General features: G+C 37.9%; 1 non-coding gene across 1 annotated transcript; it reads right to left on the bottom strand.

Moving 5' to 3' along the window:
- Window positions 1-16,759: 16,759 nt before the first annotated feature.
- TRNAC-ACA lies at window positions 16,760-16,831 on the bottom strand. The gene has a single exon. It is a non-coding gene; the product is annotated as a tRNA-Cys (tRNA).
- Between the last annotated feature and the right edge of the window lie 9,772 nt (window positions 16,832-26,603).

Below are 26,603 nucleotides of genomic sequence, written 5' to 3'. Positions count from 1 at the left end.
AAGAAAACTCTCAAACAACCTAACTTATCATCTAAAAGAATTACAAAGAATTACAAATAAAGGACCAGTTCAGCAGAAGTAAAAAAATAATTAAGATTGGAAGGGAAATAAATTAGGTAAAGATTAAAAAAATAGAAAAGATCATAAAACCAAAAGCTGGTTTTTGAAGAGATAAAACTGATAAGCTTTTAGCCAGGCTCATCAAGAGGAAAAGAGAGAGGTTCCAAAGAAATGAAAAGGAGAAATTACAACTGATATCACAGAAATACAAATAATCATAAGAGATAACCATAGTTTATATACTAACCGGTTGGACAATTTAGAAGAAATGGACAAATTCTTAGAAAAACTCTTCCATTACTAAGTCAGGAAAAAACAGATAATCTGAACAGACTAACTACTAGTATTAAAATTGAATCAGTAATGAAAAAATACTTCCAACAAAAAAAAGTCTGGGATCAGATGGCTTCACAGGGGAATTCTACCAAATATAGAGGAAGAACTACTTTCTATACTTCCCAAATTGTCTTTTAAAAAATGAATATAGGATATACCCCAATTCATTCCACAAGATCACCATTATCCTGATACCAATATCAGACAAAGAAACTACAAAAAATTACAGACCAATATAATAGATGAATTGTTGTTGTTCAGTCGCTCAGTTGTGTCCAACTCCTTGTGATCCCATCAACTGCAGCATGCCAGGCTTCCCTGGTCTTCACTGTCTCCTGTAGTTTGTTTAAACTCATGTCCATTGAGTCAATGATGTTATCCAACCATCTCATCCTCTGTTACCCTTTTTTCCTCATGCCCTTCGACTGGATGTTCAGGGTTAATTTTCTTTAGGTTTGACTGATTTGATCTCCTTGCAGTCCAAAGGGCTTTCAAGAGTTTTCTACAGCACCACAGTTTGAAAGCATAAATTCTTCCACATTCAGCCTTCTTTATGGTCCAACTCTCACATCCTTACATGACTATTGAAAAAATATATAGCTTTGACTATATGAATCTTTGTTGGCAAGGTGATGTCTCTGCTTTTTAATATGCTGTCTAGGTTTGTCCCAGCTTTCCTTCCAAGGAGAAAATGTCTTTTAGTTTCATGGCTGCAGTCACCATCCACCATGATTTTAGAGACGAAGTAAATAAAGTCTGTCACTGTTTCTATTTTTCCCCATCTATTTGCCATTAAGTGATGGGACCAGCTGCCATAGTCTTCGTTTTTCAAATGTTGAGTTTTAAGCCAGCTTATTCACTCTCCTCTTTCACCCTCATCAAGAGGCTTTTTAGTTCCTGATCACTTTCTGCAATTAATGTGGTATCATCTGCATATCTGAGGTTGTTGATATTTCTCCTGGAAATATTGATTCTAGCTTTTGATTCATCCAGCCTGGCATTTCATGTGATGTACTCTGCATATAAGTTAAATAAGCAGGGTGACAATATACAGCCTAGTAGTACCCCATTCCCAATTTTGAACCAGTCTGTTGTTCCATGTCTTGTTCCAATGGTTGTTTCTTGACCTGCATACAAATTTCTCAAGAGGCCAGTAAAGTGGTCTGGTATTCCCATCACTTTAAGAATGTTCCACAGTTTGTTGTGATACACATAGTCAAAGGCTTTGGCGTAGTCGATGAAGCAGATGTTTTTGTGTATTTCTCTTGCTTTTTCTATGATTCAGTGGATGTTGGCAGTTTGATCTCTGGTTCCTCTGCCTTTTCTAAATCCAGTTTGAACATCTGGAAGTTCTTGGTTCATCTATTGTTGAAGCCTGGCTTGGAGAATTTTGAGCATTACTTTGCTGACATCTGAGTGAGTGCAATTGTGTGGTACTTTGAGCATTCTTTGGCATTGTCTTTCTTTGGGATTGGAGTGAAAACTGAGCTTTTTGTGTCATGTGGCCACTGCTGAGTTTTCAAAAAATGCTGGCTTATTGAGTGCAGCAATTTCACAGCATCATCTTTTAGGCTTTGAAATAGCTCAACTGGAATTCCATCACCTCCACTAGCCTTGTTCTTAATGAAGCTTCCTAAAGGCCCACTTGACTTCACATTCCAGGATGTTTGGTTCTAGGTGAATGATCACACCATCGTTATTATCTGGGTCATTATAATCTTTTTTGTATAGTTATTCTGTGTGTTCTTGCCACCTCTTCTTAATATCTTCTGCTTCTGTAAGGTTCATACCATTTCTGTCCTTTATTGTGCCCATCTTGGCATGAAATGTTGCCTTGGTATGTCTAATTTTCTTAAAAAGATCTCTAGTCTTTTCCATTCTACTGTTTTCCTCTATTTCTTTGAAATGCTCATTTAAGACAGCTTTCTTATCTCTCCTTGCTATTCTCTGGAACTCTGCATGCAGTTGGTATATCTTTCTTTTTCTCCTTTGCATTTTGCTTCTCTTCTTTAATCAACTATTTGTAAGACCTCCTCAGATAAATATAGATACAAAAATACCCATGAAAATGTTAGGAAATCAAGCAATGCAATATACCACAGTAACAAAATGAAGGATAACTATTACATGGTCATCTCAACAGGTGCATAAAAAGTATTTGACAAAATGTAATGCCAATTCATAAGAAAAACTCTCAACCAAGTTGATACAGAGGGAACATATATAAACGTTTGTCATTCATGACAAATCTACAGCTAACATCATACTCAAAGTTTAAAAACTAAAAGCTTTTCCTCTAACATCAAGAACAAGACAAAGGTTCACACTCTTATCATTTCTATTTAATGCAGTAATCAGCCAAGCAATTGGAAAAGAAAAATAAATTAAAGAGATCAAATAGGAGGCAATAAAAATACTGTATTTGCACATGAATTGATACTATATATAGAAAATCCTGTTTCCACCAAAAAATATTAGAACTAATGAATTCAGTAATGTTGTAGTGTATTAGATTAAGGTATATAAATCTGTTACTTTTCTATTTACTAATAATTATCAGAAATAGAATGCAAAAATATTTTCATTTATAATCACATCAAAAAGAGTAAAATATCTAACTTAATAAATGAGATAAAATATTTATTTTCTGAAAACTATAAGAAGGCAATTGAAGATGATTCAATGAAACTGAAAGATATCCAATGTTGGTTGGTTGAAAGAATTAATATTTTTAAAATATCCATACTACCCCAAGCAATTCACATATAAATGTAATCTTCGTGAAATGACCATGACATTTTTCACAGAACTACAAAAAATAATCCTCTAGAACATTTGTTTTGAACCAAAAAACAAAACAAAATCATGAATAGTCAAAGCAATTTTGTTTATAAAGAACAACAACAGTGGGATTGCTGGAGATATCATGCTCTCTAACTTTCACTATACTGCAAAGTTTTAGTAATCAAAGCAATATGGATCTTGTACAAAAACAAGCCCAGCGATCAATGGAATGGAATTAAAGTTGAGAAACAAACCCATGAACATATGGTCAATTAGCCTGTGATAAAGGAGGCAAAATATACAATGGGACAACGATAGTATCCTTCAAAAGTGATGTAGGAAAAACTTTACATCTACCTGTAAAAAAAGAAAACTAGAACATATGGCAAAACCAATAAAATATTGTAAAGTAAAATAATAATATAATTAAAAATATATATATTTAAAATTTAAAACCAAGAATCTTAAAATTCCTAGAAGAAAACATAGGCAGTAAAATCTTTGACAAAAATCTCAGAGATTTTTTTTTTTTTAAATTTTGGTATCTGTCTCCTCAGGCCAGGAAAAGAAAAGCAAAGATAAACAAATTGAATGCAATAAAGTTTTGTACAGAGAATGAAATCATCAACAAATAAAAAAGACAACCTATTGAATGGAAGAAAATATTTGTAAATAATATGTCCAATAAGTGTTTAATATGCAAAATAATCATTTTTATAACTCAATATAAAAAAATCCTCATTAAAGATGGACGGAAGACATAAAAAGACATTTTTTTTCCATAGAAGGCATACAGATGGTCCAGTCACATAAATCAATGCTCAAAATCACTCTTCATCAGGGAAATACAAATTAAAATTCACAGTTGCCAGAATGATTATCATCCAAAGGACAACAAACAATAAATGTTGGTGATGATGTGGAGAAAAGGGAACCTGAGTTCACTGTTGGTGGGAATATGAATTGGCATAGCCACCGTGGAAAGCACTGTGAAAGGTCTTTAAATAATATTTAAAGGAGAACTACCATATGACCCAGCAGTTCCTCATCTAGATATATATTGGAAGGAAATGAAAACACTAATTCAAAAAGATACATGCACCACAATTCTCATATTAATAATAAAGATACAGTATAAATATACAATGAAATATTTGTTGCTCAGTCGCTCAGCCATGTCCGACTCTTTACAACCCCATGGTCTGCAGCACACCAGGCTTCCCTGTCCATCACCATCTCCAGAGCTTGCTCAAGTTACATCCATTGAGTTGGTGATGCCATCCAACGATCGGTCATACCCTGTCATCTCTTTCTCCTACTGTGTTCAATCTTCTGTCACCCATCATCTGGATGGTGATGCCATCCAACCATCTGCAATACCTCTGTCATCCCCTTCTCCTCCTGCTTTTTTTAAAAAATTTTTAAAAGTTATTTATTTTAATTGGAGGTTAATTACTTTACAATATTGTACTGGTTTTGGCCGTACATTAATATGAATCAGCCATGGGTGTACATGTGTTCCCCATCCTGAACTCCCCTCCTACCTCCCTCCCCATCCCATCCCTCTGGGTCATCCCAGTGCACCAGCCCTGAGCACCATGTCTCATGCATCGAACCTGGACTTGTGATCTGTTTCACATATGATAATACACATGTTTCAATGCTATTTTCTCAAATCATCCCACCCTCACCTTCTCCCACAGAGTCTAAAAGACTGTTCTATACATCTGTGTCTCTTTTGCTGTCTCACATATACGGTCATTGTTACCATCTTTCTAAATTATATATATATATATATGCGTTAGTATACTGTATTGGTGATTTTCTTTCTGGCTTACTTCACTCTATAATATGCTCCAGTGTCATCCACCTCAACAGAACTGGTTCAAATGTATTCTTTTTCATGGCTGAGTAATACTCCATTGTGCATATGTACCACAGCTTTCTTATCCATTCATCTGCTGATGGACATCTAGGTTGCTTCCATGTCCTGGCTATTATGAACAGTGCTGCGATGAACATTGGGGTACATGTGTCTCTTTCAATTCTGGTTTCCTTGGTGTGTATGCCCAGCAGTGGGATTGCTAGGTCATATGGCAGTTCTATTTCCAGTTTTTTAAGGAATCTCCACACTGTTCTCCATAGTGGCTGTACTAGTTTGCATTCCCACCAGCAGTGTAAGAGGGTTCTCTTTTCTCCACACCCTCTCCAGCATTTATTGCTTGTAGACTTTTGGATAGCCGCCATTCTGACTGGTGTGACATGGTAACTCATTGTGGATTTGATTTGCATTTATCCGATAATGAGTGATGTTCAGCATCTTTTCATGTGTTTGTTAGCCATCTGTATGACTTCTTTGGAGAAATGTCTATTTAGTTCTTTGGCCCATTTTTTTTAAATTGGTCATTTAATTTTCTGGAATTGAGCTGCATTAGTGGCTTGTATATTTTTGAGATTAACTCTTTATCAGTTTCTTTGTTTGCTACTATTTTCTCCCATTCTGAAGGCCATCATTTCATCTTGCTTATAGTTTCCTTCGTTGTGCAAAAGCTTTAAAGTTTAATTCAGTCCCCTTTGTTTATTTTTGTTTTTATTTCCATTATTCTGGGAGGTGGGCTCTGTGATTTATGTCAGAGAGTGTTTTGTGTATGTTTTCCTCTAGGAGTTTTATAGTTTTTGGTCTATGTTTAGATCTTTAATCCATTTTGAGTTTATTTTTGTGTATGGTGTTAGCAAGTGTTCTAGTTTCATTCTTTAAAAGTGGTTGACCAGTTTTCACAGCACCACTTGTTAAAGAGATTGTCTTTTCTCCATTGTATATCCTTGCTTCCTTTGTCAAAGATAAGGTGTTCATAGGTGCATGGATTTATCTCTGGGCTTTCTATTTTGTTCCATTGATCTATATTTCTGTCTTTGTGCTGGTACCATACTGTCTTGATGACAGTAGCTTTGTAGTATAGCCTGAAGTCAGGCAGGTTGATTTCTCCAGTTCCATTCTTTCTCAAGACTGCTTTGGCTATTTGAGGTTTTTTGTATTTCCATACAAATTGTGACATTATTTGTTCTAGTTCTCTGAAAAATACCATTGGTAGCTTGATAGGGATTGCATTGAATCTATAAATTGCTTTGGGTAGTATACTCATTTTCACTATATTGATTCTTCCAATCCATGAACATGGTATATTTCTCCATCTATTAGTGGCCTCTTTGATATCCTTCACCAGTGTTTTATAGTTTTCTATATATAGGTCTTTTGTTTCTTTAGGTAGATATATTCCTAAGTATTTTATTCTTCTCATTGCCATGGTGAATAGAATTGTTTCCTTAATTTGTTTCTGTTTTCCCATTGTTAGTGTATAGGAATGGAAGGGATTTATGTGTGTTAATTTTATATCCTGCAACTTTACTATATTCACTGATTAGCTCTAGTAATTTTCTGGTGGAAGGAATCATCAGGGTTTTCTCTGTAGAGGATCATGTCTTCTGCAAACAGTGAAATTTTACTTCTTATCCAATCTGGATTCCTTTTATTTCTCTTTCTGCTCTGATTGCTGTGGGCAAACCTTCCGAAACTATGTTAAATAGTAATGGTGAGAGTGGGTACCCTTGTTTTGTTCCTGACTTTAAAGGAAATGCTTTCAATTTTTCACTATTGAGGATAATGTTTGCTGTGGGTTTGTCATATATGGCTTTTATTATGTTGAGGTATGTTCTTTCTATGGCTGCTTTCTGGAGGGTTTTGATCATAAATGGATGTTGAATTTTGTCAAATGCTTTCTCTGCATCTATTGACATAATCATATGGATTTTATCTTTCAATTTGTTAATATGGTCTATTACATTGATTGATTTGTGGATATTAAAGAATCCTTGCATCCCTGAGATAAAGCCTACTTGGTCACGATGTATGATCTTTTTAATATGTCACTGGATTCTGATTGGTAGAATTTTGTTAAGGATTTTTCATCTATGTTCATCAATGATATTGGCCTTTAGTTTTCTTTTCTTTTCTTCTTTTTTTTTTTGAGGCATCTTTGTCAGGTTTTAGTATTAGGGTGATGGTGGCCTCATAGTATGAGTTAGGAAGTTTACATTCTTCTGCAATTTTCTGGAAGAGTTTGAATAGGATATGTATTAGTTCTTCTCTAAAATTTTGGAAGAATTCAGCTATGAAGCCGTCTGGTCCTAGGCTTTTGTGTGTTCAAAGATTTCTGATTACAGTTTCAATTTTAGTGCTTGTGATGAATCTGTTAAGTTTATCTATTTCTTCCTGGTTCAGTTTCAGAAAGTTATATTTTTCTAAGAATTTGTCCATTTCTTCCAAGTTGTCAATTTTATTGGCATATAGTTGCTGATACAAGTCTCTTATGATCTTTTGTATTTCTGTGTTGTCTTTTGTGATCTCTCCATTTTCATTTCTAATTTTGTTGATTTGATTCTTCTCCCTTATTTTCTTCATGAGTCTGGCTAATGGTTTGTCTATTTTATTTATCTTCTCAAAGTAGCAGCTTTTAGCTTTGTTGATTGTTGCTATGGTCTCCTTTGTTTCTTTTTCATTTATTCTGCCCTATTTTTTTTTATGATTTCTTTCCTTTTACTAACTCTGGGGTTATTCACTTTTTTCTAGTTGCTTTAGGTGTAAAGTTCGGTTATTTGTTTGATTTTTTTCTTGTTTCTTGAGGTAAGCTTGTATTGCTATGAAATTTACCCTTAACACTGCTTTTCCTGAATCCCGTAGGTTTTGGGTTCTTATGTTTTCATTTTCACTCATTTCTATGCATATTTTGATTTCTTTTTTGATTTCTTCTTTGACTTGTTGGTTATTCAACAGCGTGTTTTTCAGCCTCCATATGTTGTATTTTTAAATAATTTTTCTCCTGTAATTGAGATCTAATCTTACTGCATTGTGGTCAGAAAAGATGCTTGGAATGATTTCGATTTTTTTGAATTTACCAAGGCTAGATCTATGGCCCAAGATGTGATCTATCCTGGAGAAGGTTCCATGTGTGCTTGAGAAAAAGGTGAAATTCATTCTTTTGGGATGAAATGTTCTATAGATATCAATTAGGTCTAACTGGTCTATTGTATCATTTAAAGTTTGTATTTCCTTGTTAAATTTCTGTTTAGTTGATCTATCCATAGGTGTGAGTGGGGTATTAAAGTCTTCCACTATTATTGTCTAATTGTTAATTTCCCCTTTCATACTTGTTAGCATTAATATTGTGGTGCCCCTATGTTGGATGCATATATATTTATAATTGTTATATCTTCTTCTTGGATTGATGTTTGATCATTATGTGTTATCCTTCTTTGCCTCTTTTCACAGCCATTATTGTAAAGTCTATTTTATCTGATATGATTATTGCTACTCCTGCTTTCTTTGGCCTCTATTCATGTGGAATATCTTTTTCCAGCTCTTCAGTTTCAGTCTGCATGTTTTCCTTGTTTTGAGCTGGGTCTCTTGTAGACAACATATATAGGGGTCTTGTTTTTGTATCCATTCAGCTAGTCTTTGTCTTTTGGTTGAGGCATTAAACCCATTTACATTTAAGGTAATTATTGATAAGTATGATCCCGTTGCCACTTACTTTATTGTTTTGGCTTTGCGTTTATACACTCTTTCTGTGTTTCCTGCCTAGAAAAGATCTTTTAATATTTGTTGAAGAGCTGGTTTGGTGGTGCTGAATTCTCTCAGCTTTTGCTTGTCTGTAAAGCTTTTGATTTCTCCTTCATATCTGAATGAGATCCTTGCTGGGTATGGTAATCTGGGCTGTAGGTTTTTCTCTTTCATCACTTTAAATATGTCCTGCCATTACCTTCTGGCCTGAAGAGTTTCTAAAGAAAGATCAGCTGTTATCCCTATAGGAATCCCTTGTGCGTTATTTTTAGTTTTTCCTTTGCTACTTTTCATATTTGTTCTTTGTGTTTTATCTTTGTTAATTTGATTAATATGTGTCTTGGGGTGTTTCGCCTTGGGTCTATCTTGTTCGGGACTCTGGGTTTCTTGGACTTGGGTGACTATTTCTTTCCCGATTTTAGGGAAGTTTTCAACTGTTATCTCCTCAAGTATTTTCTCATTGTCTTTCTTTTTGTCTTCTTCTGGGACTCATGATTCGAATGTTGGGGCATTTAACATTGTCCCAGAGGTCTCTGAGGTTGTCTTCATTTCTTTTAATTCTTTTTTCCTCTCTGCTTCATTTATTTCTACCATTCTATCTTCTACTTCACTTATCCTATCTTCTGCATCAGTTATTGCACTCTTGGTTCCCTCCAGAGTGTTTTTAATCTCATTTATTGCATTATTCATTATATATTGACTCTTTTTTATTTATTCTAGGTCCTTATTAAACTTTCCTTGCATATTCTCAATCCTTGTCTCCAGGGTATTTATCTGTAATCCCATTTTGTTTTCAAGATTTGGGATCATTTTTACTATCACTATTCTGAATTCTTGTTCAGGTAGACTCCCTATCTCCTCCTCTTTTGTTTGGTTTGGTGGGCATTTATCATATTCCTTTACCTGCTGAATATTTATCTGCCTTTTCATCCTGTTTAGATTTCTGTGTTTGGGCCTTTCTGTATTTTTGCAGTTTGTGGTTCCTCTTTATTGTGGAGGTTCTTCTCTGTGGGTGGGGTTGGACATGTGGTTTGTCAAGGTTTCCTGGTTAGGGAAGCTTGTGTCTGTGTTCTGGTGGGTGGAGCTGGATTTCTTCTCTTTGGTGTGCAATGAAATGTCAAGTGAGTTTTGAGATGTCTATGGGTTTGGTGTGACTTTGGGCAGACTGTATATTGAAGCTCAAGCTGTGTTCCTGCGTTTCTGGGGAATTTGCATGGTATGTCTTGCCCTGGAACTTGTTGGCTCTTGAGTGGTGCTTGGTTTTAGTGTAGGTATGGAGGCTTTTCAATGAACTCTTATTGATTAATGTTCCCTGGAGTCAAGAGTTCTCTGGTGTTCTCAGGTTTTGGACTTATCTGGTTTTCAGCCTTATTCTTAGAGTAGCTTCAATACTTCTCCATCCATACAGTGCTGATGAAAAAAACATCTAAGCTAATGGTGAAAAGATTATCCACAGTGAGGGACACCCAGAGAGGCGTTACGTTAGGTCTTTTTGCAGGATAATTTTCTCTCTCTCTCTCTTTCTCTCTCTCTCTCTCTCTGGCTATCACACAGTTTGTGTTGCTATCTCATGTTAGGTCCCTCAGATTACCTTCAGGGCATTCAGGCCTGGTCCTTACCCTAAGCAATGCAGCCTGTACTTCTCTGTTTAGCCCCTGCTTGCTGGTGGCGGATGCGAGCGTCTGGGCTACTTCTCGGCTGGGAGTTTCCGTTAGGCACATAATCTGTGGGTTTTATTTATTTGTTTATTTTTTTCGTTTCTTTTTTAAATATAAATTTATTTATTTTAATTGGAGGCTAATTATTTTACAATATTGTATTGGTTTTGCCATACATCAACATGAATCCACCACAGGTATACACGTGTTCCCCATCCTGAACACCCCTCCCTCCTCCCTCCCTATACCATCCCTCTGGGTCATCTCAGTGCAGCAGCCGCAAGCATCCAGTATCATGCATTGAACCTTATTTTATTTATTTTTCTTCCCAGTTATGTTGCTATCTGAGATTCCAAAACTCCCCACAGACCCGCTGGTGAGAGGGTTTCCTCGTGTTTGGAAACTTCTCTTCTTTTAAGACTCCGCTCCTGGGATGGGTCTCCATTTCTAACTCTTTTGTTTCTCTTTTTATCTTTTATATTTTGTCTTAAATCCTTTTGAAGACAATGGGCTGCCTTTCTGAGTGCCTGATGTCTTCTGACAGCATTCAGAAGTTGTTTTGTGGAATTTGCTCAGCATTCAAGTGTTCTTTCAATTAATTTGTGGGGGAGAAAATGGTCTTCCCATCCTATTCCTCCATCATCTTAGGACTGCCCCCTTCCTCCTGCCTTCAGAATCAGGGTTTTTTCCACAGGGTTTTTTCCACTGAGTCAGCTCATCGCATCCCGTGGCCACTGTATTGGAGCTTAAGCTTCAGAGTCCTTCCTTCCAATGAATATTCAGGATTGATTTCCTTTAGGCTTGACTGGTTTGGTCTCCTTGCACCTGGTTTAGTCTCCTTGCAGTCCAAGGGACTCTCAAGAGTCTTCCTCAACACCGAAGTTCAAAACATCAGTTCTTCAGTGTTCAGCCTACTTTATAGTCCAGCTCTCACATCCATACATGACTACTGGAAAAACCATAGCTTTGACTATATGGATGGACCTTTGCTACCAAAGTACTGTCTCTGCTTTTTTTTTTAATGGTTTATTTTAATTGGAGGCTAATTAAAATATTGCAGTGGTTTTTGGCAACATTGACATGAGTCAACCACGGGTGTGCATGTGTCTCCCCGTTCTGAACTTACTTCCCACTTCCCTTAATATGCTGTCTAGGTTTGTCATAGCTTTTCTTCCAGGAAGCAAGCGTCTTTTAATTTCATGACTGCAATCATAATCTGATTTTGGAGCCCAAGAAAATAAAGTCTGTCACTACTTCCATTTTTGCCATGAAATGATGGGGCCAGATGCCATGATCTTCAGTTTTTGAATGTTGAGTTTTAAGCTAGCCTTTTCACTCTCTTCTTTCATCTTCATCAATGGTTTCTTTAGTTCTTCAGGAGGAACAATGAAATATTACTCAGCCATAAAAAATAGAATGAAATTTTGCTATTTGCAACAAGATGGATGGTCATGGAGGGTATTGAATAAGTCAGACAGAGAAAGAAAAAACTGTATGTTTTCAGTTGTATTAGGATCTTAAAAAAATAAAATGAATTAATATAACAAAGCAGAAACAGACTCATAGATACAGAGAACAAGCTAACGGTTATTTGTGACTACACTGGTAGGGAGAGGGGCGAGATGAGGAAAGGGATAAAGAAATACAAGCTACTAAGTATAAAGTAAAGAAAATTCAAGTATGTAATGTACAGCCCAGGGATTGTAACCAATATTTTGTAGCTTCAAATGGAATATAGCCTATAAAAATATGAACCACTATGTTCTAAACCTGAAACTAGCATAAACTTGTAAATCAAATCTTTTTTCAATTTAAAAAGAGATTTGTATTGAAGTGAATACCTTACATAGGTATAAGGTTACTGATATTTAAAATTAAAATTAATAACATGTTAGTTCTCTTATTGTTTTATAAATTTACTTCCAATGAATTGCATTACCATACCCTATGCCTCTCTGTCTTCTAACTAGAGAAACTGCATATCAGTCTATTCTTAGAGGTATGTGTTTTCAAAAATACATATGACAATATTTCTAATACTGTATATGAATATGAATACTATATGCTCTAAAAATTTTATAAAAAGTTATTCATTAGTACATAGACTAGGCTACCATGAAGCAATTATAAAATTACACACTGGTTACCATAAAGCAATCCTATTGATGCTTCTTTGTTATCAGTGCATGAATCATTATTAAAGTGAAAGTGTTAGTTACTCAGTCATGTCCAACTCTTTGTGATCCTATGGACTGTATCCCACCAGGCTCTTCTGTCCATGGAATTCTCCAGGCAAGAATACTGGAGTGGGTTGCCATTCCCTTCTCCAGGGTATCTTCCTGGCCCAAGGATAGAACCTGTGTCTTCTGCATTGGCAGGCAGATTCTTTACAGTCTGAGCCACCAGGAAATCATTATACTTTAAAAAGAATATGAATTTTTTTCTGCATTATCTTTTCATTTTTTCAATATCTACTGTTAATGTTATGTATAACTTTTACAGTGTTTTCTATAAGTCAATATTGATGTAGGTCCTGATGGATGATTCATCTGATAAAGACAATATAAACTTACAGTATTGATAGAGTACAGTACTATAAATGTATTTTCTTTTCCTTAAGATCTTTAAAATAACATTCTCTTTTTTCTAGCATATTTTATTGTAACATACAAAATCTGTGTCAATTGACTTTATGTCATGGTAAAGCTTCCAATCAATTGTAGGCTATTAGTAATTAAATTTTCAGAAATCAAAATTTATGTGTGAATTCTCAACTGTGTATGGTATTTGCATCCCTAACCTTCACACTTTTCATGGGTCAACTGTGATTCCTTCTGAGAGCTATGAAGAAGCATGTTTTCCATGTCTCTCCCCTAGCTTCTGATGGTTTGGTGGCAATCTTTGGCACTCCTTGACATGTAAAAGCATCATCCTGATTTCTTTTTTAAAAAATATAAATCTAATCTTCAAATGGCATTCTCCACGTGTGTATCTAAATTTACCCCTTTTATAAGGCACCATTCATATTGGATTATGTCTCACACAAATTTTAACTTGATTATATCTGTGAAGACCCTGTCTGCAAATAGGGTCATATGTTGAGGTCATGAGAAATAGAAGTTGAATGTATAAATTTGGCAGGGGACAGAGTTCAGCCCATAGCTCTAATACACACTGACATACAGAGTAAAGTAAGCCAGAAAGAAAAACACCAATACAGTATACTAACACATATATATGGAATTTAGCAAGATGGCAATGATGACCCTGTATGCAGGACAGCAAAAAAGACACAGATGTGTATAGCAGACTTTTGGATTCAGAGGGAGAGGGAGAGGGTGAGATGATTTGGGAGAATGGCATTGAAACATGTATAATATCATGTAAGAATCGAATTGCCAGTCTATGTCCGATGCAGGATATGGCATGCTTGGGGCTGGTACACGGGGATGACCCAGAGAGATGTTGTGGGGAGGTGGGTGGGGGGGTTCATGTTTGGGAAAGCATGTACACCCGTGGTGGATTCATGTCAATGTATGGCAAAACCAATACAGAATTGTAAAGTAAAATAAAAAATAAAAAAAATTTAAAAAATTAAAAAAAAAATAAACACACATACACAAAAAAACAAATTTAGTGGTGGAGACATGGGCATGTAAGGAGAGGTGGAAGGAAAGGATACAAGTTCATGAGGAAAGTTTTAGAGGTTTTCATTGTTTTGATTATGATAATGGTTTCACAGCTTTATTATGTCAAAATTCATCCCACTGTACTCTTTAAATATGTGCAGTATTTTGCATGCCAATTAGAATGAATATGCAAAGAGAAAGTCGTTAAAAAAAGTCTATACTCAACTAGAAACAAAAATGAACTTATTGAATGATTAGAAAGAATAAAAAAATATACTCTGTATATATATATGTATATACACACACACACACACACACATATATATATATATAGTTTATAGATGATGGGTGCTACCTGATATAAAAAAGTATGAAAAATGATCAAGTTGGGATGGGAATAGGAGATAATGAATTCAACTTTAGACTTGTTGACTTGGCTTGTATATTTTGTGAACAAACAATTGGAGATGTCCATTAGACAGTAGTTTAATCAACCAGGAGTTCAGGAATGAGCTTTTGACTGGGTATAGGAGTTAGTTGCATATTGGTGGTAGCATAAATGATATCACTTAGAGCAACAGCACAGTATAAAAATGGGGTTCAAGCATAAAACCCTCAAGAATAATGGTATTTAAGAAATATGCACAGAAAGAAGAGCCACAAAAGAGACAGAGAAAGACATTTTAGAAAATGAGGCAGAAAACCAGGAGGGATAATGTCATAGGAATCAGAGTAACATTATCAGGAAGAGGGTGTGATAATCTGTGCTAACTACCATGGGAGGATCCTGTGTAAAATTTATAAATGTACAGTAATTACTCCAAATACTAAAATTCAGTAAATGTGGGCCACTGTGATTTTATAAGTGACTTAAGAATAGACAAAATATTCACAAAACATTCAATAAACCCATAGCAGACTGTATTAAGCATAATATGGAGCTCTGACAACAAACAGGGCAGCTGCAAACTTTTGGACTTATTGAAAAATACACACACACTTACACACATACTTATTAAAATACTATTAGATCTAGAAGGATTTGTATAAGATCATTTACTCTCTGCTTCCACTTCCATGTGATTTCCTAAAACTTCCAGAGACTTGTTTTCATCCTGTCCTGTCTCTGATATATAATGAGCTAAAAGTTTTCACCAGTTGCCTAGTTGAGGGTATTAAAGAAAAAAATAGAAGCAAATTTAAGTGGAGTTCTGGGAAAACATGGACAGGATGCTGAAACTCAAGGTGTAGACCCAAAATGGAGCTGAGAGCTGGCCAGACTCAGTGATCAGGTTAACAGAGGAGATAGTATGGTAAGCGCAAGAGTCAGTTTGCAGGCAAGCCTGTGATACAAGCCAGAGGAATTTTCAGGGAAGCTTAACAGGGGAACTGGGATCATTTGATGATCAGTTTGGACACGTGTCTGTAGATAGTATTCCACTGTGCTGTTGTTGGTGGTGTTGGGATTCATTTACCAATCTTAAAGGCACAGTTTTCTGAACTTTATCCATCTCATAGACTTTATGTTTCCATCAGGCCAAAACCTGGGCTCTGTGAAGACTACAAGAGTGGAAGACTGCTATGGTGCCTTGGGGATGCAAAAGCTGCTCCTCCCCCACTGAATACATATTATTAATCTATCCTTGTTCCACCAGGAAGTCCTTAATTCTCTACAATGATAGAAACAGAGCACAAAAGAACCCATTATTCAATGGCATGCCATTTATTTGGGCTGAGGAAGGTTCCTTCTAGGAATGGAAGGTGCCAAAAGTAAAAGGATTCTATACTGATAAAGTCAACTATGGGTAAGCGTCCCAGGAAAGCAATTTTATTGATAAGAAGAAAAATACAAGTAGCATGAAGTGCCTGAAGTCACTGGAGTACAAAAAGTACAAAATGAGTTCCTACTACCCATCCACCCAAGAGTTTATACTCACTATTTTTGTGAAATGTTGCTCCCTGGAGGGCGTAGTTAGGAAGCTTTCAGAATGCTTGTGCTTTGGCTTTGGAAAAGAATCAAACTGTCTTGGCAAAGATCTGTGGCCAAGGAGTCAGTGTGATGGTGCAATTAAAATTAAAATTCCCACTTGCTGAAAGAAAACCCAGAAAAGGGGATTCTAGATGGATTTTTCAGAACTGTTCCAATTTAGGCTGTATGTAGATAACAGAGTTGCAAGAGTTGGATGTAAATATCACTGCACAAGTATTCCACATATGTTTTCAGCCAAAATCCTGATCAAAACAAACAGCAAAATGTAAAATTAGCGTGTTTCAACACTGTCATGCACTTTGAATCCCAGTGCTTGGGAAATGGAGGTGCAGGCCCTATAAAGAAAAGATCCCAAAGATGGTGTGTAATATTACAGAAAAAGAAACAGGCTTAACTCCAGAGAGTATGTATTTTAAAGGATCAAAGCACTGAGTCAAATTTTCAAAGATCTCCAATCCATGGAGGCATACATAAAGATATACAATAAGAATGATTGCTAGTTGTAATCTAGGGATAAGAGTTGACATCTGTGGTGGAGAGTTGGGGTAGGTCCTGCCTCCAGTGAACAGTGAAGTCGCTCAGTCGTGTCCGACCCTATAGACTGTAGCCTACCAGGCTCCTCTGTCCATGGAATTTTCCAGGCAATAGTACTGGAGTGGGTTGCCATTTCCTTCTCCAGGGGATCTTCCCAACCCAGGGCTCGAACCTGGGTCTCCTGCATTGTAGACAGACGCTTTACCGTCTGAGCCACCAGGGAAGTCTGGTCCTGCCTGCACTATCTAACAAATTGGAATATTTACTCTGCATAAGAATGTCTTAGTTTCCTAATTGAGAATTTCTTATATTGTGAGTTATTTTATTCACAGTGAAGGAATAAGCACTTCATCCAATTGTTTCGCCAGTCTTTCATGATGTGAGATTAAATCAGAAAGAGGCAAACTTCTAAATTCACTAAGTATCATATAGCAGACATTGTGCCAAATTTTGGAGAAGGCAATGGCAACCCACTCCAGTACTCTTGCCTGGCAAATCCCATGGATGGAGGAGCCTGGTAGGCTTCAGTCCATGGGGTCGCTAAGAGTTGGACACAACTGAGCGATTTCACTTTCAGTTTTCACTTTCATGCATTGGAGAAGAAAATGGCAGCCCACTCCAGTGCTCTTGCCTGGAGAATCCCAGGGATGGGGGAGCCTGGTGGACTGCCGTCTATGGGGTCGCACAGAGTTGAACACGACTGACACAACTTAGCAGCAGCAGCAGCAGGCTATTTACTTGCGAATTTTCAGGCCTCCTGAGGTAAGATTTTATCACTGTAAACTTCCCTCTTATAATTGCTTTTGTTGCCTTTCATAAGATAGGAATTACCGTGTTTTCATTTTCATTTATCTTTAGATATCTTTTTTGAATGCTTATTTGAGTTCTTCAGTGATCCATTGGCTGTCTAGTAACATATTGTTTCCCCTCTGTGTGTTTGAGGTTTTTTTTTTTTTCTTTCAGTTTTTTCTCTTGCAGGTGATTTCTAATGTCATAATGTAGGTGTCAGAAAAGATGCTTGATGGTCTCAGTTTTATTAAATGTATTTAGGCTTGCATTGTGGCCCAACATCTGATGTATTCCGGGAAATGTTCCATGTGCACTTGAAAAGAGTGTATATAATGCTGCTTTTGCATGGAATGCTTCATAAATATCAGTTAAGTACATCCGGTCTAATGTGTCATTTAAGGCTTGTGTTTTCTGACTGGATGATTTGTCCACTGATGTAAGTGGGAAATAACTTTTAAAATTCCTTCATTTTTAGTCTGTATATATGAGTTTCTAGATATGAAGTTGGTCTCTTGTAGACATCATAAACACAGGTCTTGTTCTTTATCCATTTAGTTAGAAAGGATTCCTCGGTGATCAGTGCAAAGAAATAGAAGAAAACAATAGAATGGGAAAGACTAAAGATCTCTTCAAGAAAATTAGAGATATCAAGGGAAAATATCATGGAAAGATGAGTACAATGAAGGACAGAAATGGTATGGACCTAACAGAAGCAGAAGATATTAAGAAGAGGTGGCAAGAATACACAGAACTATACAAAAAAAGATCTTCATGACTCAGATAATCACAGTGGTGTGATCACTCACCTAGAGCCAGACATCCTGGAATGTGAAGTCAAGTGGGCCTTAGAAAGCATCACTATGACCAAAGCTAGTGGAGGTGATGGAATTCCAGTTGAGCTATTTCAAATCCTGAAAGATGTGAAAGTGCTGCACTCAATATGCCAGCAAATTTGGAAAATTCATCAGTGGCCACAGGACTGGAAAAGGTCCATTTCCATTCCAATCCCAAAGAAAGGCAATGCCAAAGAATGCTCAAAAAACTGCACAATTGCACTCATCTCACATGCTAGTAAACTAATGCTCAAAATTCTCCAAGCCAGGCTTCAACAATACATGAACCATGAACTTCCAGATGTTCAAGCTGGTGTTAGAAAAGGGAGAGGAACCAGAGATCAAATTGCCAACATCCGCTGGATCATGGAAAAAGCAAGGAACTCAAGAGAGTTCCAGAAACACATCCATTTCTGCTTTATTGACTATACCAAAGACTTTGACTGTGTGGATCACAATAAACTGTGGAAAATTCTGAAAGAGATGAGAATACCAGACCACCTGATCTGCCTCTTGAGAAATCTGAATGCAGGTCAGGAAGTAACAGTTAAAAATGGACATGGAACAACAGACTGGTTCCAAATAGGAAAAGGAGTACGTCAAGGCTGCATACTGTCACCCTGCTTATTTAACTTATATGCAGGGTACATCATGAGAAACGCTGGGCTGGATGAAGCACACGCTGGAATCAAGATTGCTGGGAGAAATATCAATAACCTTGGATACATGTATGACACCACCCTTATGGCAGAAAGTGAAGAACTAAAAAGCCTCTTGATGAAAGTGAAAGAAGAGAGTGAAAAAGTTGGTTTAAAGCTCAACAATCAGAAAACTAAGATAATGGTATCTGGTCCCATCACTTCATGGCAAATAGATGGAGAAACAGTGGAAATAGTGGCAGACTTTATTTTTTGGGACTCCAAAATCACTGCATATGGTGACTGCAGCCATGAAATTAAAAGATGATTACTCCTTGGAAAAAAAGTTATGACCAACTTAGACAGCATATTAAAAAGCAGAGAGATTACTTTGCCAACAAAGGTCCGTCTAGTCAAGGCTATGGTTTTTCCAGTGGTCATACATGAATGTGAGAGTTGGACTATAAAGCTGAGCGCAGATAAATTGATGCTTTTGAACTGTGGTGTTGGAGAAGACTCTTGAGAGTCCCTTGGACTGCAAGGAGATCCAACCAATCCATCCTAAAGGAAATCAGTCCTGAATATTCATTTGAAGGACTGATGTTGAAGCTGAAGCTCCAATACTTTGGCCACCTGATGGGAACAGCTGACTCATTTGAAAAGACCCTGATGCTGGGAAAGATTGAGGGCAGGAGGAAAAGGGGACGACAGAGGATGAGATGGCTGGATGGCATCACTGACTCGATGGATGTGAGTCTGAGTGATCTCCGGGAGTTGATGATGGACTGGGGGGCCTGGCGTGGTGCGATTCATGGGGTTGTAAAGAGTCAGAGACCACTGAGTGACTGAACTGAACTGAACTGAATTGAATGTATTGTCACCCTGCTTATTTAACTTATATGCAGAGTACATCATGAGAAACGCTGGGCTGGATGAAGCACGAGCTGGAATCAAGTTTGCCGGGAGAAATATCAATAACCTCAGATATGCAGATGATACAACCCTTATGGCAGAAATTGAAGAGGATCTAAAAGGCCTCTTGATTAAAGTGAAAGTGGAGTTTGAAAAACTTGGCTTAAAGCTCAACATTCAGAAAACTAAGATCATAGCATCTGGTCCCATCACTTCATGGGAAATAGATGGGGAAACAGTGGAAACAGTGTCAGACTTTATTTTTGGGGGCTCCAAAATCACTGCAGATGGTGATTGCAGCCATGAAATTAAAAGACGCTTACTCCTTGGAAGAAAAGTTAGGACCAACCTAGATAGCATATTGAAAAGCAGAGACATTACTTTGCCAACAAAGGTCCGTCTAACCAAGGCTATGGTTTTTCCAGTGGTCATGTATGGATGTGAGTGTTGGACTGTGAAGAAAGCTGAGCGCCAAAGAATTGATGCTTTTGAACTGTGGTGTTGGAGAAGATTCTTGAGAGTCCCTTGGACTGCAAGTGGATCCAACCAGTCCATTTTAAAGGAGATCATTCCTGGGATTTCTTTGGAAGGAATGATGCTAAAGCTGAAACTCCAATACTTTGGCCACCTTATGTGAAATGTTGAATCATTGGAAAAGACTCTGATGTTGGAAGGGATAGGGGTCAAGAGGAGAAGGGGATGATAGAGGATGAGATGGCTGGATGGAATCACCGACTCGATGGACGTGAGTTTGAGTAGTCTAGGAGTTGGTGATGGAGAGGGAGGCCTGGTGTGATGGAATTCATGGGTTGCAAAGATTCGGACACGACTGAGTGACTGAACTGAACTGAACTGAATGTTATATGGTTGGTCCATTTGACAAAATGTCAAAGCCTTAAATGGCAACCCACTCCAGTATTCTTGCCTGGAATATCCCATGGATGGAGGAGCCTGGTTGGCTACTGTTCATGGGGTCGCAAAGAGTCAGACACGACTAAGCGACTTCACTACTACTGGGGAAGCCTTGCATGCTGCAGTCCATGGGGTTGCAAAGAGTCGGACACGACTGAGCAACTGAGCTGAGCTGAGCTATAAGCCTATGCTGCTGCTGCTGCTGCTGGTGTTGCTAAGTCGCTTCAGTCATGTCCGACTCTGTGCAACCCCATAAATGGCAGCCCATCAGGCTCCCCCATCCCTAGGATTCTCAAGGCAAAAACACTGGAGTGGGTTGCCATTTCCTTCTTTAATACATGAAAGTGAAAAGTGAAAGTGAAGTCGCTCAGTCATGTCCGACTCTTAGTTACCACATGGACTGCAGCCTACCAGGCTCCTCCATTCATGAGATTTTTTCAGGCAAGAGTACTGGAATGGGTTGCCATTGCCTTCTCCATTATAAGCCTATACTATATGTAAAATAGATGACCAATGGGAATTTGCTATATGTCTCAGGGAACTCAAACAGGGGCTCTGTATCAACCTAGAGTGGTGGGATGGGGAGGGAGATGGGAGGGAGATTTAAGAGGGAAGGGACATATATGCACATCTATGGCTGATTCATGTTGATGTCTGAAAGAAAACAACAAAATTCTGTGAAGCAATTGTCCTTCAATGAAAAAATAAATAGATTAAAAAATATAAAAGACTCTTTCCTTTCAAATATTAGCATTATTTTATTGAATTCTTGCAACAAACTGGTCAGGTACTGTTCCCTGGATATTATTAAAGAAAAATTTAAAATTTGTAGATATAAAGTGACATCCACAAAAGTTAATAAATGATGGAGGGTCAGGAATCCAGAAAAATGCCAAAATCCAAGTGCTTGACTATGATACTACCAATGCCTCTTCATTTTCTTTTGGAGCGACTGAACTGAACCATAGCCCTTTCAAAGAGAAGGGAATTATTTTCTGGTGTTGCATGATGTCTGTGGACACTAGGGAATAATTTGGGAGCTTTTATATCTGTTTCCATCTTTTATTCCTTATGCTTGAAATATGTGTTACATGAAAGAAGATTTCTTTTCTATCTTCTTTGCTGAGAAGTGAAAATGTTAGTTGCTCAGTCATGTCTGACTCCTTGTGACCCCATGGACTGCATACCTACCAGGTTCCTCTGTCCATGGAATACTCCAGGCAAGAATACTGGAGTGGGTAGCCATTACCTTCTCCAGGGAATCTTCCTGACCCAGGAATCAGACTCAGGTCTCCTGCATTGCAGGGAAATTCTTTACTGTCTGAGCCACCAGGGAAGCTACAGAATCATCAACTAGAATGTAAGTTTGACATAAAAGTCACTCAATAAATATTTATTATGCGAATGAGTGGATAAACCCTCACCTGAGACCAAAATATAATTTCAGTCATAATCATAAAATATAGACATCAATCCAGTCTCACCTAATAGCCAATAGTGATTGTGGCAGCCACTTTGATTCTGTGATCCAGATCTAAATATTCTTCAAAATGCCTATTTTTATTTTCCAGTTTAGAACACCAAAAATGACTGATTTTTAGAGATGGCTTTTACACTTTAGATGAAAAAAGATCATATCAGTGTGTGCCTTGGTATATTTGTTCTTTTGGCCCACTTAATGGCACTCCTGCACCTATTTAAGAAGAAAGCTACTCACTATTACTATTGAAAGTGGAGTCTTGGGAATTCTCAGTCTTACGTCAAGGTTGGGATGAAGTTACACTTCTAACTTCTAAAGTTGGAGTTTTATGGTCACTCTTGCATTGAAACAATGCTGTATATTATTTTTAATTTAAGTTAAAATAAAAATATCTGCTATGCATAGTTGAAGTCGCTCAGTCATGTCCGACTCTTTGCGACCCATGGACTATTGCTTACCAGGCTCCTCTGTCCATGGAATTTTCCAGGCAAGAGTACTGGAGTCAGTTACCATTTCCTTCTCCAGGGGATCTTCCAAACCCAGGGATCAAACCTGGGTATCCTGCATTGCAGGCAGATGCTTTACCATCTGAGCCACCAGGGATAAACTCTGTCCCAACTACTTAGGTGGGCCCTAAGGATGAATGGTAATCAAGAAAGTCTTTTCACTCAAGGAAATCACAGATTCCTAGGATATAAAAAGCAGAAAATAATGATAAGAACTTCCTTGTTCTATGTTAACACTAAAGAGTAATCAATCATCTCTGCTTTGAGAATCAAGAGAGTCAAAATAAGTTTATGGAGGAGGTAAATGCTGATATTGAATCTGGAGGGATAAGTAGGGATTTGCCTATCAAGTGAGTGGAAAGGGGCATTATAGACAGAAGGATCAACATATAAAGAGCGCGAATAATAATAAAAAAAGAGCATGAATGTATAAAATGAGTTAGAAAACAACATGATGTATTCAGAAAAGTGATAGAATGTGAGGCTGTATAGGAAAGAAGGAAACAACTCATAAAATACTTACCATGTCATTTTGAGGAGAAGAGACCTTACACTTTTGCTAATGGGAAGTCATTTAAGGCACCTGGACAGAGGATGCCATGTTTAGATCATTTGGACAGCAGAATGAAATGTTAAGTACCTGAACTAACTAGATGCGGAGAGGGTAGATGGACATGATATAGTGTTTCCGAGATAGAAATGAAAGAAGTTCCAGGATTTATTGCTAACCTCTTAGGCAGGAAAAGGGAATGAGAAAGAGGAATTCAGTTGAAAATTCAGTTCATTGAAAAATACAGAAGGAGGACTTTTTTGGTGTCCTGAGAAGGGAGTTAGAATGGAGAGAAAGTAGAAGCAGAGTGAGAAAGAGTTCATTTTTGGACATATTAACGTTGAATTGTCTGTAGGATAACAACCAGGTAGAAAGTCCCAGCAGACAGAAATACAGGTTTGACGTCAAGGGAGAGATCTGAGCTGTAGATAAATATTTGGTAATAATAAGCATATAAGTGGTGGCTGAAGCTATACGTGTAATGGTATAGGTAGATTGAGAAATCAGTGAGCTGATGGACTGGATTAGGACTCTAATCACCACTAACAGCCTGGTTTCTATGGGAAATACTCCCTAGAGTTCAAACAACCAGCTTACACACTGGGCTTTTTCCCCCCAATTCTGGGAACAAAAACAAAGTAAACAAACCATGTGTTTGCAATAAAACTTTAATGCTTATTAAATACTTTCATACCCAGTATCTCATTTGATCATTATAACATCCTTGGGGGATAGTTAGGGAAAGAATTTTCCCCCTCCATATTAGTGATAAATTTGTATCTCCAAAACACAGTAACAAATTTTGGGGATGCAGCCAGTTCAAAAGTTGAGGACAACCTATAATAATCATACCTTATATTTATAATGCATGCTTTTGGGGAAATTATCTCCTTTGGATATTACAATTAACTCAGGAACAAGATAAGATAGAGACTGTTACACTGATTTTCATAGATGAAGAAACTGAGGCCCAGAGACGTTAGACAATTTACTGAAGATGGCACAGTTCCTTGGTAACAGTCAAGGCTAGAACGAAAGCTATATTTAGTCCCAAAATTTCCCCCTACCAAACTACTTTCAGACAGGAGGAGAAAATATAACTCTATCGTGAGAAAGCTTTATTGATGTTTATTCAAGTAAAAGCCTCATATGGCAAATGTAGGCAAGAATATTGGAGTGGGTAGCCATTCTTTTCTCCAGGTGAATCTTCCCTACTCAGGGATTGAACCCGGTTTTCCCTCATTGCAGGCAGCTTCTTTACCATCTGAGCCACCAAATAAGCCTGTGTTAAAGTTACAAAATATCGGGTACAGAAGATGGTGGAGGAATAGGACGGGGAAACCACTTTCTTCCCCACATATTCATAAAAAGAACATTTGAACACTGAGCAAATTCCACAAAACAACTTCTGAATGCCGGCAGAGGACATCAGGCACCCAGAAAAGCAGCCCATTGTCTTCAAAAGGTGGTAGGAAAAAATATAAAAGACAAAAAAAGAAACAAAAGAGGTAGGGATGGAACTCCATCCCTGGAAGGGAGTCTTAAAAAGAGAGAAGTAACCAAACATCAGGAAACACTCTCACTGCTGAGTCTGTGGTGAGCCTTGGAAGCAAAGAGGGCAACGTAACAGGGAGGAAAAATAAATAAATAATTAAAACCCACAGATTATGAGCCCAACGGTAACTCCCCCAGTGGAGAAGCAGCACAGACGCCTGCACCCGACACTAGCAAGTGGGGGCTGGGCTGGGAGGTGCGGTCTGCACTGCTTAGAGTAAAGATCTGGCCTGAATGCCCCGAGGGCAGTCTGAGTGAACTAACTTGGGCTAGCAAATCAGACTGTGGGATAACTACCACGCGAAAAGCCAGCCCTAACCTAAGACACCACCAAGCCCACACACAGAACAAAGGGCTGAACAGAGATAGCTGATTGCAGACCATCTCCCTCTGGTGACAGGCAGCCAGAGACAGAAGGGGGCAATTGCAGCCCCAGAGAGACATTATCTACAAAACGGTAAGCAGGCTTCTTTGCTAACTAAGACTTCTTGGGGTTCTGGATGGTCAACATCTGCCTGAGAAGGTGCGCTGGTTGTACACCCAGAAAACTGAGCGGCAGGGATGGGGGAGGCGATAAGTCGCAGTGACCGCGTTCACCAAACACCTCATCACCTGAGCTGCTCAGACCTGGGAATGGCACAAAGCACAGGCCCAACCGAGTCTGTGCCTCTGAGGACTACCCGAGTGCCTGAACCTGAGAGGCTTAGACCTGGGAGGCGCATGCAGCCCAGGGCTGGCCTTGGATGGTTCCCAATGGAGCAACATAGAGCCTGAGCAGTGTGGGGAGGGAGGGTACATGTGCCGTGAGCGGGGGCAGGCCCAGTGTGGCTGAGGCATTGCGAGCACACGCCAGTGTTATTTGTTTGCAGCGTCCCTCCCTCCCCACAGTGCAAATGAACAAGTGAGCCTAAAAAAAGTGTCCACCACTGCCTCCTTTGTGTCAGGGCAGTAATCAGAAACTGAAGAGACCAGCAAACAAAAGAAGCTAAAACAGAGGGAACTGCCTTCGAAGTGACAGGTGTAATAGATTAAAACCCTGTCGTTAGTACCAACTACATAGGAAGGGGCCTATAGATCTTGAGAAATATAAGCCAGACCAAGGAACTATCCAAAAAAGAAATGACCCCACTATACTCACAACAACACTGGAGAAAGTCCTAAATATATTTTTACTATTTTTATGATCATTCTTTTTTTAAAAAATTTTTTAAAAAATTTTAAGTCCTCTATTACTCCTTTAATTTTCACTCTTGTAACCTACAATTACTTTGCAAAAAAAAGACCCTATTTTTTAAAAGTAAAATTCTTATATATATATTTTTATAATTTTTGTGACTTTTTTTTCCTCTTTCCTTTTTTTTTTCTTTTCTTTAATACTGTATTTTTGAAATTCCAAACTCTAACCTAGATTTTTAATCTTTGCTTTTTGGTATTTGTTATCAATTTTGTATATTTAAGAACCCAATCTTCAGTACCCATTTTTACTTGGGAGTGAGATTACTGGCTTGACTTCTCTCTCCCTCTTTGGACTCTCCTTTTTATCCACCAGGTCGCTTGTGCCTCATTCTAACCCCTATCTTCTCTACCAAACTCTGAATTTCTGTGTGTTCCAGACGGTGGAGAACACTTCAGGAACTGATTACTGGCTGGATCTGTCTCTCTCCTTTTGATTCCCTCCTTTTATCCTCCCGGGCACCTCTGTTGCCTTCCTCCTTCTTCTTTTCTCTGTATAACTCCACGAACATCTTTGAGTGGTCCAGTTGTGGAGTGCACATAAGGAAGTGATTACTGGCTAGCTTGCTCTCTCCTCTATTAATTCCA

The sequence above is a fragment of the Oryx dammah genome, unplaced genomic scaffold (genome assembly GCF_014754425.2).
Source record: "Oryx dammah isolate SB20612 unplaced genomic scaffold, SCBI_Odam_1.1 HiC_scaffold_23, whole genome shotgun sequence".
NCBI classification, from domain to species: domain Eukaryota; kingdom Metazoa; phylum Chordata; class Mammalia; order Artiodactyla; family Bovidae; genus Oryx; species Oryx dammah.
The sequence above is the reverse complement of the archived record's forward strand: the minus strand, read 5'-3'. Positions and strand labels throughout refer to the sequence as shown.